This window comes from Bos indicus x Bos taurus, chromosome 10, assembly GCF_003369695.1.
Source record: "Bos indicus x Bos taurus breed Angus x Brahman F1 hybrid chromosome 10, Bos_hybrid_MaternalHap_v2.0, whole genome shotgun sequence".
Classification (NCBI taxonomy): Eukaryota; Metazoa; Chordata; class Mammalia; order Artiodactyla; family Bovidae; genus Bos; species Bos indicus x Bos taurus.
In genome coordinates this window covers 12,101,691-12,118,540 of record NC_040085.1, presented here as the reverse complement: position 1 = coordinate 12,118,540, position 16,850 = coordinate 12,101,691, and the positions used below count along the sequence as shown (strand labels likewise).

General features: G+C 41.9%; 1 protein-coding gene across 3 annotated transcripts in view; it reads right to left on the bottom strand.

Moving 5' to 3' along the window:
- THSD4 (thrombospondin type 1 domain containing 4) overlaps positions 1–16,850 on the bottom strand; it is a 673,523-nt gene that overhangs the window by 250,270 nt on the left and 406,403 nt on the right. The gene's annotated exons all lie outside the window — the stretch shown is intronic.

Below are 16,850 nucleotides of genomic sequence, written 5' to 3'. Positions count from 1 at the left end.
TGCAAAAAAGCAAAATGGCTGTCTGAGGAGGCCTTACAAATAGCTGTGAAAAGAAGAGAAGTGAAAAGCAAAGGAGAAAAGGAAAGATATTCCATTTGAATGCAGAGTTCCAAAGACTAGCAAGGAGAGATAAGAAAGCCTTCCTCAGCAACCAATGCAAAGGAATAGAGGAAAATAACAGAGTGGGAAAGACTAGAGATCTCTTCCTGAAAATTAGAGATACCTAGGGGACATTTCATGCAAGGATGGGCTTGATAAAGGACAGAAATGGTATGGACCTAACAGAAGCAGAAGACATTAAGAAGAGATGGCAAGAATATACAGAAGCACTGTACAAAAAAGATCTTCATGACCCAGATAATCATGATGGTGTGATCACTCACCGAGAGCCAGACATCCTGGAATGTGAAGTCAAGTGGGCCTTAGAAAGCATCACTACGAACAAAGCTAGTGGAGGTGATGGAATTCCAGTTGAGCTATTTCAAATCCTGAAAGATGATGCTGTGAAAGTGCCGCACTCAAGATGCCAGCAAATTTGGAAAACTCAGCAGTGGCCACAGGACTGGAAAAGGTCAGTTTTCATTCCAATCCCAAAGAAAGGCAATGCGAAAGAATGCTCAAACAACCACACAATTGCACTCATCTCACACACCAGTAAAGTAATGCTCAAAATTCTCCAAGCCAGGCTTCAGCAATACATGAACTGTGAACTTCCAGATGTTCAAGCTGATTTTAGGAAAAGCAGAGGAACCAGAGATCAAATTGCCAACATCTGCTGGATCATGGAAAAAGCAAGAGAGTTCCAGAAAAACATCTATGTCTGCTTTATTGACTATGCCAAAGCCTTTGACAGTGTGGATCACAATAAACTGTGGAAAATTCTGAAAGAGATGGGAATACCAGACCACCTGACCTGCCTCTTGAGAAACCTGTATGCAGGTCAGGAAGCAACAGTTAGAACTGGACATGGAACAACACACTGGTTCCAAATAGGAAAAGGAGTATGTCAAGGCTGTATATTGTCACCCTGCTTATTTAACTTCTATGCAGAGTACATCATGAGAAACGCTGGGCTGGAAGAAGCACAAGCTGGAATCAAGGTTGCCAGGAGAAATATCAATAATCTCAGATATGCAGATGACACCACTCTATGGCAGAAAGTGAAGAGGAACTCAAAAGCCTCCTGATGAAAGTGAAAGAGGAGAGTGAAAAAGTTGGCTTAAAGCTCAACATTCAGAAAATGAAGATCATGGCATCCGGTCCCATCACTTCATGGGAAATAGATGGGGAAACAGTGGAAACAGTGTCAGACTTTATTTTTCGGGGCTCCAAAATCACTGCAGATGGTGACTGCAGCCATGAAATTAAAAGACGCTTACTCCTTGGAAGGAATGTTATGACCAACCTAGATACCATATTCAAAAGCAGAGATATTACGTTGCCAACAAAGGTCCATCTAGTCAAGGCTATGGTTTTTCCAGTGGTCATGTATGGATGTGAGAGTTGGACTGTGAAGAAAGCTGAGCGCTGAAGAATTGGCTTTTGAACTGTGGTGTTGGAGAAGACTTTTGACAGTCCCTTGGACTGCAAGGAGATACAACCAGTCCATTCTAAAGGAGATCAGTCCTGGGTGTTCATTGGAAGGACTGATGCTGAAGCTGAAACTCCAATACTTTGGCCACCTGATGCGAAGAGCTGACTCATTGGAAAAGATCCTGCTGCTCAGAGGGATTGGGGGCAGGAGTTGAAGAGGATGACCGAGATGACTGGATGACATCACCGAGTTGATGCACATGAATCTGGGTGAACTCCGGGAGTTGGTGATGGACAGGGAGGGCTGGCGTGCTGCGATTCATGGGGTTGCAAAAAGTCGGACACGACTGAGCGAGTGAACTGAACTGAACTGATGTCTGATGAGATATATTCAGAATATACAAAAATTCCTAAACTTGATAATAAATAGGCAATCCAATTAAAAAAGTCAAAGAACTTGAATAGACATTTCTCCTCCAAAATATACAAATGACCAATAAGCACATGAAAAGAGGCTCAACGTCATTATTTATCAGGGAAATGCAAATCAAAACCACAATAAGATATCACGTTACAGAAATGCAGGTAATAGCAAATGTGGGTGAGAATGTGGAGACATCAAAACACTCACACACTACCTGTGGTAAAATATAAAATGGTGCAGCTGCTTTGCAAAACAATCTGGCAGCTGCCCTATAAAGAGAAACATAGAATACTGTATGACCCAGCAACTCCAATCCTAGTTATACCCCTAAGAGAAATGAAAATACATGTCCACACAAAAATTTTTACATGGATACTCCTAGCAGCATTATTCGTAACAGCCAAAATGTGGAAACAACTCAAATGTTTGTCACCTGATGAATGAATAAAAATACCCAAACAATGGAACAGTATTTTGCAATAAAAAAAATGAAGTGCAAATGCAGGCTACAATATCATGCCTTTCAAAAATATTATGTTAAGAAAAAGAAGCTAGTCACAAAGCCCCTTTATTAACTGATTCCATTTACACAAAATATTCAGGAGAGGTAAATTTATAGAGACAGAAAACATATTGGTAGTTTCTTAGTCCCAAGGAGTGTGAGAAGAAATGGGCAGTATTTCTTCTGGGGGTGATGAAAATTTCTAAAAATTAGATTGTGGTGACTGTTGTACAACTGTGAATATACTAAACTATGGTGCTATATACTTTAAATGTGTGAACAGCATATGTGCGTTATTGAGAAAAAAAATTTTTTTAAGTATACCATAATATGGCATCCTTAATTCTGTTCTGGGTAAACATAAAGGGTGATTTTATTCATTATTTTTTTTTGGCCACTGTGTGGCAGGCGGGATCTTAGTTCCCTGACCAGCGATTGAATCTGTGCCCTGTGCAGTGGAAGCAAGGAGTCTTAACCACCGGACCACCAGGGAAGTTCCATCACATTCCTGTTTTTAAAATTTTAGTTATTTTTCTACAGTGGGCAGCAGAAGAATAAATGTAGTAAGAAAAACAAAATCATTTTCATTTGGAAAAAAATGGGGAGTATAATCATAAAAATGGGAAAGATTATGAAATAGTCAATTCACAAATGGAGATATACAAATGCAATACAAAAATGGAAGATGAAAAGCAAGTTACCATTATTGATGGCCAAAAAATTACAAAACCAAATAACATCATACCGTGTTCACCTGATAATTTTTGTGAATGGCAATACTCACTATAGGCTTCCCTGGTGACTCAGATGGTAAAGAGTCTGCCTGTAATACAGGAGATCTAGGTTTGATCCCTGCATCGGGAAGATCCCCTGGAGAAGGGAATGGAAACCCACTCCAGTATTTTTGCCTGGAGAATTCCATGGACTGAGGTGCTGGAGGGCTACAGTCCATGGGGTTGCATTGAGTTGGACATGACTGAGCAACTAACACTATACCCACTATGGGCAAGAGTTCAGAAAAATGGGTAGTCTGACATAAGGCTGCTGCTGCTGCTGCTGCTAAGTCGCTTCAGTCGTGTCCGACCCTGTGCGACCCCAGAGACGGCAGCCCACCAGGCTCCCCCGTCCCTGGGATTCTCCAGGCAAGAACACTGGAGTGGGTTGTCATTTCCTTCTCCAATGCATGAAAGTGAAAAGTGGAAGTGAAGTGGCTCAGTGGTGTCCAACCCTCAGCGACCCCATGGACTGCAGCCTTCCAGGCTCCTCCCTCCATGGGAAGGCTAGTGAGAACGTAAATCTGAATAGGTGCTTTAAGAGCTGGGCTTCTCAAACTTTTAATGTGTCCATAGAAGAGCAACCAGTTACTTCTTACCCTCAAATAGCTTTCCCCTTTCAATTTCCAATCCTACTTTACCTCTCTTTCTTTTTTATCTCTCTTTCTCTCCCTCCTCTCAGCATAAAAGCTAAGCTGGCAGAAAATGTATCAAGGCCATACCTAGACAGGGAGTTCTGACTTCTGTTAACCTCAACTTGCTGGAACCAGCAACAATCTTGGCATTGAATATAACAAGCCCCCAAGCCGTTGAAACAGCCCTCTGAAGGCTGGTAATTGGCTCTGCTGGGGTATTTCCCCCAGCTTGAATGTAGAACTTTTTCATTTTTTAGTAATAATTTCTACCTGGGTCTTTTATTTTTTTCTCCCCATATAAAGGATTTGAAGAAGATAACATGATGGCTGTAGCTACCAGTAAAAAGCAGCAAGAAGCCAGGATAAATTGTAAAAGTTGATACCATAATTAAAAGCAGTTTAGTACCAACTGATGTGGGGTACACAGCTACTTTACAAGCCTCTGAGGGTGATAATTCAAGTTCTTAAGAATAATTCCAAAGTAAAATCCAATAAAACAAATCATTACGTAAGAGGTCAAGGTTTCAATAGTTATTGTGCATGTTATTTAATATTTATTGTGCCAGGCATTAGGTGGGAGGTAGACATGATCCCCCGGAGAAGGCAATGGCACCCCACTCCAGTACTCTTGCCTGGAAAATCCCATGGACAGAGGAGCCTGGTGGGCTGCCGTCTATGGGGTCGCACAGAGTCGGACACGACTGAAGTGACTTAGCAGCAGCAGCAGCAGACATGATCCCCATTTAATCCTTAAATCCTATGGATTAAGTGTCACTGGGAAAGGTAAAATTATTTTCCGTATGGTTTAAGAAAACATAAAAGTATATAGAATACTTTAGAAATGTTTTTAGGTTTCTAACTCCTGAATTTCTAATAATTTAGAAAAAACAGTTACCTCTATTTCTCCTGTTTAACTGAGCTTTCCCTTTGCAGCCCAGCACCTGGCATCAGGAGTGTTTAATCTAATTTAAAACACAATAAATGTAGTTAATCACTAACCCTGGCTTTCAGCTGAAATTGTTAGGCAAAAAATCAAGTAGACTTCTTGCTGATAAAGAACCTTGTTTCACAGCTCTTATGATCAATATACACAGTATATTTCTGAATAGATAGACCTCATAGTTAGTCTTTAGGCAATTATGAAATTTGTTTTCCCACAGTAATGAAATATAAAACTGGTGCTGTCGTATTCAGAAAAGTGTCAAGTGCCAGAGCAAGGAGAAAATTTTTAAAATTCACCTCTTGCATCATCAAGTTCATTACTTAGGGTGGTGGCAGCTGCTGTAACAGATAAACCTTGAGGTTTTAATGGCTTGATTAAGAGTTTATTTCTCATTTGGGTAAATTCCAGATGCTGGGGCAAGCAGTACTCTGCTCTACATGGCCACTTAAGACATCCAGGCCTCAGCACATGGTAACCAGGGTCACCCCAGACATGGACATTCACCTGGTAGATGAGGAGGGGAGAAAGTGGAGGATCGTTAGGACTGGCCCACTTTCCACTAGTTACCTCAAACTGCAAGAAGGCTAGTAACTATGACTCATCTGTCGGCCAAAGAGAAAGAATCACAGGACTGGTGGAGGGTTCATCGTTGTTACCTGCATTACACAAGAGTGTGATGTATATTTGTAGTAAGGTGAGCTTGAAAAGCTCAGGTTTATGCCATGCTATGTATGAGGCTTTAACATCTGTTTTGTATCCAGATTTTCTCCTGCCTTTGCTTCATTTCAGTCCAGCCAAGAAACATAATGAATTCACTGAAGAAGCATGTCTCATCATCCCATCATTTGATGCTCAGATTCTTCAGTTTCAGAAACAGGAGCTTCAGCTTCAGTGAGGGAGTTACTGCTTATTCTATGGGGTGCAGAGAGGTAAGGAAACGAAAATCAAGTGCCTACTCTATGCTGCCACTCGACAGACATGATGTTATTTAATTTTAATAAGGAAGGAATTTTTTGAAAATTACTTAGTTGCAGGGCTTCCAGCTGGCACAGTGGTGAAGAATCCATCTGCCAATGCAGGAGATACAAGAGGCTCGGATTCAATCCCTGGGTCGAGAAGATCCCTGGAGTCGGAGATGGCAACCCACTCCAGTATTTCTGCCTGAAAATCTCCATGGACAGAGGAGCCTGCAGGCTGTAATCTATGGGGTTGCAGAGTTGGACAGGACTGAGCACACACACACACACACTACTTGGTTGTAAAAAACTTAGCTCTTTTCATAGAGAAGACTCCGTTTTCTTAAATAATCAAAGATCAGTGAAGAAGACACAAAGCACTGGAAACCATTTGGATAAAAACCCAGAATCTTTCTTGGCTGATTACTTAGAAGGTAAAGAAAATCCTTGCACAGTCTCATGAAGGACAGACCAATAGTCCAAGAACACTTTCTGATTTTAACAGATGAAAGAAAATTGCTTGAGTTTTATATAAATATACTATTGATATTAAAGCTTTTTTTTTCAAGTCATTTTAGAGCTCTTTTACATATTAATATTTGCAATACCCTGTGGAACTAGAATAACATCACATATATGTAACATATCCATGGACATGCATAACATAGAGACAGACACAGACACCCTATAGTTTTTGTTCCAAAACTTTAACCATGAATCAGGTACAATAAATACACAACTCACTAGTTTATGAATGACCTTTGAATCCAAATTGCTTCTCTGGAAGATAGAACAAGTTATGGTTACCCACTCATATGGCTAAAGCTTTTTACTTTGTGGAGAAGACTTTTTTAATTGAAGTACAGTTGATCTATAGTATTCTTTTAGTTTCAGATGTACAACATGGGAAGTCAATATTTTTATAGGTTATACTCTATTTAAAGTCATTGTAAAGTATTGATTATATTCCCTGTGCTATACAATATATCCATGTATAGTAGTTTGTAGCTCTTAATCCCCCGCCCCTATCCTGCCTCTCTCTTCTTCTCTCCCCTACGACTAACCACTAGCTCGTTCTCTGTGAGTCCGTTTCTGTTCTGTTCTATTTATTTGTTTTATTTTTTAGATTCCAGTGTAAGTGGTAAAATATGGTATTTGTCTAGAGAAAGGAGTTTTATTTCCATTTGCCAGGTGAGGAAGCTAAGGCTCACAGAAGTAGACAGCTCTGCCAAGGTTGCGGTAGTAGGAGGAAGTGGACCTCCATTCGGGTGTTGCCTACGTCCAAATACTTTCTACCGTATCAGCGTTTCCTGTGAAGCCAAGCATTCTTAGGTGATACTGCAGGAAGGGGAGGCTCCTGACAAGGGCCGTGACTCTCAGAGTCGAGGAGCCCTCTCTACCACAACGACACCCACAACACATGGGTGAGAGCACCTGCCTTGAATCCTAATCACTGACCCTGACCATGGTAAAGGTGGAGGGATGAGGGGATTTTCCAAGTTAGTTGTGCCCCATCTTCCACTTTTGTGGTTTCCAGTAATAATCGCTTTAGAAAGTTGGGTATATATCTGAGAGCAAGAGATTTCAAGGTATTCTTCATTCTTACTTAAGGCAATTTTCCTAGGCTTGAACCTAGGCTATCTTGGACAATATATTATAGTATAAACAGAGAAATGGATGGAGATCAGCAGTATTTGAATAATGTCCATGAAGAAAATTCAACATAAGAATAGTAAACGTGAACTGAAGTGTATATGTGTGTGTGTGTGTGTGTGTACTGATGCCACTGGTAATAGAGCAGTGGCCTGTAAATTTTCTGTGTGTGTCTACAGCACTATTGCAGATACTCAAATTTGAGGCTGTACACTTGAAGGACTTCAAAGGTGAACACTAGTTATGAAAAAAAAAAAACTTCAGGAAGTTCAAAAAACTTTCCACAGTTGTCACACTATTTACTTTTGTTGCCCTGCATTCAGGAAGAATTGCTTGCTGCCTTGACCACATGCTTTTTTATATTCACAAGAAGCATTTTCATATTGCAATAAATGACCATTTTCCATAGGTGTGAGTTTGATGTGACACAGAACACTATGCCTCATTCTGTGCCACATCGCATAACCTGTTCAGTTCAGCACACCATCTGACAGACGCTGTAAGAGAATCTGTTCTAGGATGAAGCAAAAATAAATCCATTCTATCCAGATCGAAATTTGGCAGAACACCCAAGTGCCACAATGACACAATAACCCATGCCGGTGGCTGCAGGGATTCAAGTCACCTAATTAGAAATGTGTCGAATAAAAGTCACAACAGTTGTGCAAGTGAAATATTAAGCTCCCTTTCACATATACAGTCCTTCACCCGGCCCATAAACATGCCAAGAGAGATTCAACATCATGTTTCAAGTACAGCACTAAAGAAATAGTTTCTTTCAGGAACAAAAAAAGCCAATGCAACGTTAAAAAAGAATCACTACACTAAGCCCAAGAACAGCGCAATAAAATTGCCAAGAACGACAGCATTTCTGTCTACTCGGTAGACCTTTAAGTGACTGTCTCCTAACAAATACTCTGCCTGTGCCAGTGATGTGTGATTTAAGAGAGGAAATACTTAGGGGCTTAAGAGACCTTTGCAGGGAGCCTGGAAGCTGGCTGCAAGTTTGAAGACATCTGCATTCCCTGGAATCTAGGTTCATTTCTCTCTGGGAACCACCAGGATGTAGAGTCCATAAACTGTGATTTTAGAAGGTCTCTGAAGTAGGCAATGAATCAGAACAAAATGAAACTCAGTGCAAGTAGGTAGCAATTTATCATGGCTTTGTCCCCAGTATATGCAAGAAAATTCAGACAGGCAATGGCATAGGGATGGGTCAGTGAAAACACTTTAAAACTTGATAATGTATCCAGGAGCAGAAGGAAGCTGAACAGGGTTGGTTCTCATTTCTTTGGCTCAGCGACTATTTCCTGGGTGTCCGCATTGTACGGGTGTTAGAAGCTTCTAGATGAATGTTCCAGGGGCTCCAGGGAACAGAGAGAAGGTCCTGCCTCTGTGGTGAGATGTCAAGGCAGAGCCGTGGTCTCTTAGAACTACTCACTGGCTCTCGCTGAGGTTTTCTACTGCACTTGTGGGACCAGTGAGATTTCTCTGCTTCTCAAAAATCCCAACTGATTCTGACTTTTCAGCATGATTTAGGATGTAGACTTCTGTGTCTGGGTCCTGTTTCATCACAGTTGGAACATTCTGTACACCGACTGTGATAACGGTAGCCAGTTATTTCTAACTCATTGCTTGGGAAAACATCCCACTAATACATAAAATCTTTGCATGGAATCCTTTCTGTGTTGTAAATCTTATAACCAACTTGCGACCTCATAGTTTGAATAAATGTATCCACGGGCAATTTTCAACCCCTGTCTGCCCCCTAATGGCTCTGAGCCCAGACCTGACCTTGTCTGATTCTGTATCCTCCACTGTCTTCTGCATATTTCCATCTGCAAGTCTTATCAACATTTGAAATCCAAAACATCTACAATTAGATTCATAATCTGGTAGTTATGAATGTCAGTTTTAACATTAGACTGCTTGGAGTCAAATTCTGGTTGCACCATGCCCCAGCTATGCATCCTTGGGTAAGTAACTTTATCTCTATGTGCCTCTGGGTCCCATTTATAAGATCTGATGATTGATGGTACCTGTCCCTGATGGCTGTCATGAGAATTAAATGAGATATTGTGTGTGAAACACTTAATGTGGTGTCTGATGCATACTAGCAGCTCAGTAAACATTCGCTTTTTTTTCTTAACTATTCATTGCAAAATTGATGTCCATAATTTTGTCATTGGTACCAACCATTCTTTTCTACATGGGGCAGGGAGTGCTACAGACAGGAGCGGCTTCTGCCAATTGCTGTCAGTATCTGTAAGTTTGGGAAAGGCTGTCCCCCAGAAGTCCCCTTTAGAAAGCCACAGTGTACATGAGCATGCAAAGAAGCACTGCAGAGAAGCCTGTTCAACCTTGTTCGATCCAGAGTTTCCCAAATGCATTTGTCTATAGAACAATTTCCAGTATTTTACAACACGTGTTTTGGGGAAACATATGTTAGTGTTGCACTAAAACTTTTTCTCTTATTCACCACACATGCAGTAAAAAAGTCCTGGCAAATTCTTTCGTATGTCTCCTGATTCCAACTCCTCTTCTTTACTCCCATGCTCCACCCCCATGAACCCTGCCGCCACCAATCCGGTTCCTCATTTCCTCGGTCCTGGACTAAGGCTAGAGCAGCCAGGGAGCCCACCCTCTCCATCCTACTCCCCTTGTCAAATTATGTTCCTAAGAGATCAAACTGACATCATGGCATATAGTCCCATCACTTCATGGCAAATAGAAGGGGACAAAGTAGAGGTAGTTACAGATTTTACTTTTCTGGGCTCAAAAATCACTGTGGATGGTGACTGCAGCCATGAAGTTACAAGACACTTTCTCCTTGGAAGGAAAATTATGACAAACCTAGACAGCTTATTAAAAACAGAGACATCACTTTGTCAACAAAGGTCCATACAGTCAAAGCTATGGTTTTTCCTGTAGACATGTATGGATGTGAGAGTTGGACCATAAAGAAGGCTGTGTTAGTCGCTCAGTCGTGTCCGACTCTGAGACCCCATGGATTGTAGCCCACTGGGCTCCTCTGTCCATGGGACTCTCCAGGAAATAATACTGAAAGTGGGTTGCCATTCTCTTCTCCAGACCTTCCCAACCCAGGGATTGAACCCAGGTCTCCTGCATTGCAGGCAAATTCTTAACCAGCTGAGCCGTTGCAGCTAATCTAAAGAAGGCTGAGTGCTGAAGAATTGATGCTTTCAAATTGGTGCTGGAGAAGACTCTTGAGAGTCACTTGGACTGTACGGAGATCAAACCAGTCAATCTAAAGGAAATCAGCCCTGAATATTCACTGGAAGGACTGATATTGAAGCTGAAGCTCCAATACTTTGGCCACCTGATACAAAGACCTAACTCACTAGAAAAGACCTTGATGCTGGAAAAGATTGAAGGAAAAAGGAGAAGAGGGTGGCAGAGGATGAGATGGTTAAGATAGCATCACCTATTCAATGGATGTGAATTTGGGCAAACTCCAAGAGATAGTGGAGGACAAAGGAGCCTCGCATGCTGCAGGGGGTCACAAAAAGCCAGACATGACTTAGCAACTGAACAACAACAAACAACAACAAATACATCAAAGTCAGGGTAATGGGTTGAATTGTGTTTCCCCCAAAAGATAAGTCCATGTCCTAATCCCCACAACATATGACTATAGATAATGGAGTTAAGGTCATGCTCCCCCAAAATACAGCACCTTGGCATATTTTAAGCTAAAGGAATTTGAGAAATGGTAGGTGCAGGGAGGACTCTATGATCTTCCCCTGATCAGAGAGTTGAACATGACTGAGCGACTAACACTTTCACTTTGGGGCTTCCCTGATGGCTCAGATGGTAAAGAATCTGCCTTCAGTTCAGGAGACCTGGGTTCCATTCCTTGGATCGGGAAGATCCTCTGGAGAAGAGAATGGCTATCCACTCCAGTATTCTTGCCTGGAGAATTCCATGGACAGAGGAGCCTGGCAGGCTACGGTCCATGGGATTGCAAAGAGGTGGACACGACTGAGTGACTAACACCTACATTCACAAACTCTGGCACTCAAATCTTTTGGTTCCACTTAGAGATACAGAAGTGTTAAATTATATATTCCAAGAGGCACACATAAAGTAAATACAGATTCTGGGTTTGCTAATCCACCAGGTGACTAAAAAGAAAATTGATTTACAGGTTAATAAACTCTTTTAGAATCCAGATGAAGGACTGAGAGCTACCTCTAAGAGGCGATCTCCTTACTCATGGCCATTTGGCAAAGAAGTTCATGGCCCTTCCACAGAAGTTCAGTTGTCCTGGGAGTCTAGATATTTTCAAGTTAGAGAAAGCCAGGCATATGATTAAAAAATGACTTTGCCAAGATCACAGAGCCTAAGAAAACTGAGATCAGATTATCCACCCATGTTTTTGGATAGGAACAGATGAATGTCAAAGAAAATATATTTTTTAAATGATGAAATGGAATCAATTAAATATGATGCCTAAGGAATCTTATTTCATTTATTTAAATGGTTTCCCCTTAAATGATTCCCTCCTGCATATTTGTTTTCTTTAAAAAATCATGGAAAATGAAAATACCTTACCAAAAATTATTCATAATCCTGCCACTTTTCCTGTTTTGTGGGGAGAGTGGAGAAGCAGATAGCTTTTTCGGTGTTCATTAAGTGGAATTAGAAGGGCAAAAATTTGAGCGGTGGCATTTGAGCAGTGTATCGTTTGTATCATTTGAGCAGTGGCACTTTTAGACTTAGTAGGAGAAGACAATGAAAGGAGATCAAACCAGTCAATCCTAAAGGAAATCAGTCCTGAATATTCACTGGAAGGACTAATGCTGAAGCTGAAACTCCAATACTTTGGCCACCTGATGTGAATAACCGACTCATTGGAAAAGACCTTGATGCTGGGAAAGATTGAAGGCAGGAGGAAAAGGGTACCACAGATGATGAGATGGTTGCATGGCATCACCGACTCAATGGACATGAGTTTGAGCAAGCTCTGGGAGTTGGTGATGGACAGGGAAGGCTGACTTGCTGCAGTTCACGGGGTCGCAAAAAGTTGGATACAACTGTGACTGAACTGACTGAGAAGAAGACAAGGAAGTAAAGCAGCAATTTTTTTCTCTCTATTCATATCAATTCCCCCTTCCAACCCATGTTTCGTTCAAGCCTACTACCTTCAGGTTGCTTCCTGATTCTGACAGTTGGTCTACTAACATTTCAAAATCAGTGTAGTCAAGGAATGCCTTCACTGTTCATCCCTATGATCTCTCTTCCAACTTTGTGTTGTTACATGCACTCATTCCTTTGGGTTTACAAAGACTTCTTGGGAAGCACTCGACCCAGCATACCTATGTTCCTCACTTGTAGCAGCATGATTAAGGATTAACCTCTGGTATCAGATCATCAGGGTTTAAATCTCAGGTCCTTTGTGTGTGTGTGTGCTCGGTTGCGTCTGACTCTGATACCCCATGGACTGTAGCCTGCTAGGCTCCTCCGTCCATGGAATTCTCCAGGCAAGAATACTAGAGTATGTTGCCATTTCCTACTCCAGAGGATCTTCCCGACCCAGGGATCGAACCCGAGTCTCATGTCTCCTTCATTGGCAGGTGGATTCTTTATCACTGCACCACGTAGGAAGCTCTCTTAGGTCCATCACTTGCTATAACTTTGGGCAAGTTATATCCGGAGTTCAGTTGGTCCATCAGAAAATGGTCAATAAGACTAGTAGCTGTATCCTAAGACTGTCGTGTTTAATGAAGGAATAACATATGTCAGGTTCTCAGCATAAAACTTGAAACATAGAAGTACCATCCCCCTTCAAAAAAAAAAAAAAAAAACAGCAAAAGAAAACCAACCCCAAACAATGTTAGGCTGATCCCATTCCATTTCTAATGTGCAGAACTCCTGCTCTGCTGGACTAATGTGAAACCCACAGATACATAATCTAATTAATCATAGTAAGTGATTATTATCTCCAAATGTGAGTCAGGGAAAACATCTCAGAAATGTGTGGATTTGAGCACTCTCCCCACCTACCCAAGAGCAGTGGGATAAAAGAGGCTAAGACACTGTCTTGTTAGATGAAACTGCTCTTCTCCCACAAGCTGCTTAAGAAAGCAGTCCCAGGGAGGGGGCCCAGGCTTACTCCACCCACCGGAAGCTGCAGGAAAGCTCCTAGTTTGCACTGATCAGGAACCTTCTTTTAGAGTCATTCAGGATGTAGGGCATCATGGGACAAACTTGTTAAACTTCATCACTCCCTCCCAGATCCCCTTGGTCATCTGGGTCTCATCTTCACACCAGTCGGCCCCTCCCTTCTTGAGGTCACTCTTCCACTCTCTCTGACAGCCTCAACCCTTATGGCTCTGACTTAGAGTTAGATCATGTAGTAGCTGCAAGTGTTGTAACTCCTGTCTCAGTTTCCTGTGTAAAATGGGGCCAATAATAGTATCTAAACCATGACCATGCCTGTGTGCTCAGTCGTGTCAGACTCTGTGACCCCATGGACTGTAGCCCACCAGGCTCCTCTGTCCATGGAATTCTCCAGGCAAGAATACTAGAGTAGGTTGCCATTTCCTACTCCAGGGATGGAACCTGTATCTCTTATGTCTCCTGCATTGGCAGGTGGGTTCTTTACCATGAGTGCCACCTGGGAAGCCCTAATAGCATTTGGGATTTAGGATTATTGAGAGGACTAAAGAAGTTATCCTGAGAAAAGCACTTAGAATACCACTAGACACATGGTATACACTCAATGAAACTAGCTCTTATTACTCTGATTTGCCAGCACTGACACTGAAACAGACTCTCCATGATGCTGCTACTGCTAAGTCACGTCAGTCGTGTCCGACTCTGTGCGACCCCATAGACGGCAGCCCATAGGCTCCCCTGTCCCTGGGATTTTCCAGGCAAGAGTACTGGAGTGGGGTGCCATTGCCTTCTCCCGCAGACTCCCCATAGCTTCATCTTATTTTCCTTTTCTTTAAAAGCTTTTTATTTATTTATTTTTTGGTCACACCATACAGGGTCTTAGTTCCCCAACCAGGGATCGAACCTGGGCCCCCCGCAGTGTAAGCGTGAAGTCCTAACCACCAGGGAAGTCCTTTCATCTTCTTTTGTGAATGCCCCCTTCCCTTTTGCCCAAGAACTGGACCTGGCTGGCCTCTGAGGCACCTCCTCACATCTTGAATATCTTAGGGCCTAGATAAAGGTAAATACTCTTTTGCCGCCAGACCCTTTGCTACTTCCAAAGCCAAGGCTACATCTTCTCCAAAAACTTTCAGTCCCCTTGAAGTTCATGTTCTTCTAACCATTTCCCCTACTCCCCGTCTTGCTCCTGTATCTGCTATTCTCCACATAGAAACCAGAGAGATCTTTTAACAATTTAATTCCGATTATATGCCTCTTTTGCTTAGAACCCTTCTCTGATGCCCTGTCATATTTGGAACAAGACCCAAAGCTTGCCTACATGTCTGCTATTATATCACATCACTTATCTCTATGGCCAAATAGAAAAACTGGATTTTTGCAGCTCCTGAAACACATAGCACTCACTCTCACCCCAGGACCTCTACACTTGCTGTTTCCATGGCCCTCAATACCCACATTCTGGATCCTTCATATCATCTAGGCCTGAGATCAAAGGTCATATCAGAAAATCCTTCAAAGAGCTCTCAACATAAGTAGCCCCGTGCTCACTACCACTTTACTTCCTCTATTGTTCTCATGGCATTACCAACATCTGAAATGATCTGGATTTTTTTTTAACTTATTCTTTTCCTACCTTTCCTCTCCAGGATATAAGCTCCATAAGATTAGGGATCTCTCTGAGCTTAGAATAGCGCCTGGCCCATAGTAACCATCAATAAAAAAACAAACAAAACTACAAGGTCTAAAGACATTGAGCTGTGGCATTGGACAGACCGAGGTTTGCATTTGAGCTCTGCCATGTATGGGTTGTGTGATCTTTGACAAATTATTTACCTCTCCCAAACTCAAATTCCTCAAAGTAAAATATGGGGGCAGGGAATGGTTCCCTACCATCACAGCTGTAAGCACTATTAATAAGATTTCATCTACAGCACCTAACACACTGCTGGGAAAAATTCAACCATTCAACAAATAGTTATTATAGTTATTATTATCCAGAGGACAACACAGACCCTAACCTTTAGTAAGACTGAGGCTAGTTAAACTGGGATCTGTTTCTCTTTTTCAGAGTGGAGCAGAAACAGAATCTAGCCAGAAGGATGTTTCTATCATTCCCACCCAGATAGGGACTTCCCATTTTGGACAACTGCCTCCCTTTGTCTGAGAAAGAGAGCAGATCATCACATCACCTTCCTGAGAATAATCAATGCCATATTTAGGGTTTTAAAGCTGACAGATGATGATCCCAAGGTATCATAACTCCTTGTATAAATTAGCAAGAGGAACTAAATTTTCCATAACCTAATTGAGTGTATTTAGAATGAAAAAAAAAAAAAAAGAGAGAGAACACATTTTCCTGAGAAGAATAAGGGAAATTTTCAGCTCTGTCCTGCTAAGGAAGGGTCTATTTCATACAAACAATGCATACATGTTCCCTAGAGCCTCCTGCTCTTCTGAGAGCTCTTGGATCCAACTTCTCTTTTACTTTCCTGCTGGGGGTCTCTGGATAATTAAAATAAGGAGAAAGGGGGCTGGTCTGTTCTATTCCTCAACATTCATGGCCAACAGACAAAGCATACGTACATCTATATAGCACTTTCCACCTCTGGGGATCCTCCAGAAGCTTTCCAAGTGCTAGCAGGGTCATTTTTTATTGCAAAAGAAGTTACGTCACGCCTTCTAGGCAATTTGTGTTTTGTAGCCTGCTCAATAAACTAGTACCATACAGGGAGTTTTAGGCCCTTCTTTCACGGGCCTGAGAAAAAGCATAATTAAAAATTCTCTTATTCTTCTAAAGGTGGCCTTGGATGGGTGGTAGGTAAAGCAAGTAGTTTGCTGTGGTTACATCAGTGAAGGGCAGCCAGGGGTTTGAGTGGGAAGTGGTTCGGTATTAGGCATGCTGAACTTCAGATTCCAGGGAGACTTCCAAGTAGAGATGTCCAGTGTGCCACTGACCACATCCCTAAGGAATTCCACTGGAAGGGATTCCTTGTGCAAGTTACAACTGAGAATGTCCTCTGACCTGAAGTTACTGCTGCAGCTAAGGGATAATTTACAAAGCGAAATCCAAATTGAATTAAGGGAGATTCTGGGGTGGGAAGATAAGAGGAACATAGGTAGAAAAGCAGAGAAAGAACTAAGGGCAAGAATGAGAGTGAACTAGGAATGTAATAGCAGCAGTATTTACAACAGCCAAGACGTGGAAGCAACCTAAATGTCCATCAACAGATGAAAGGATAAAGAAGGTGGACATATATGCAATGGAATATTACTTAGCCATAAAAAGAAGG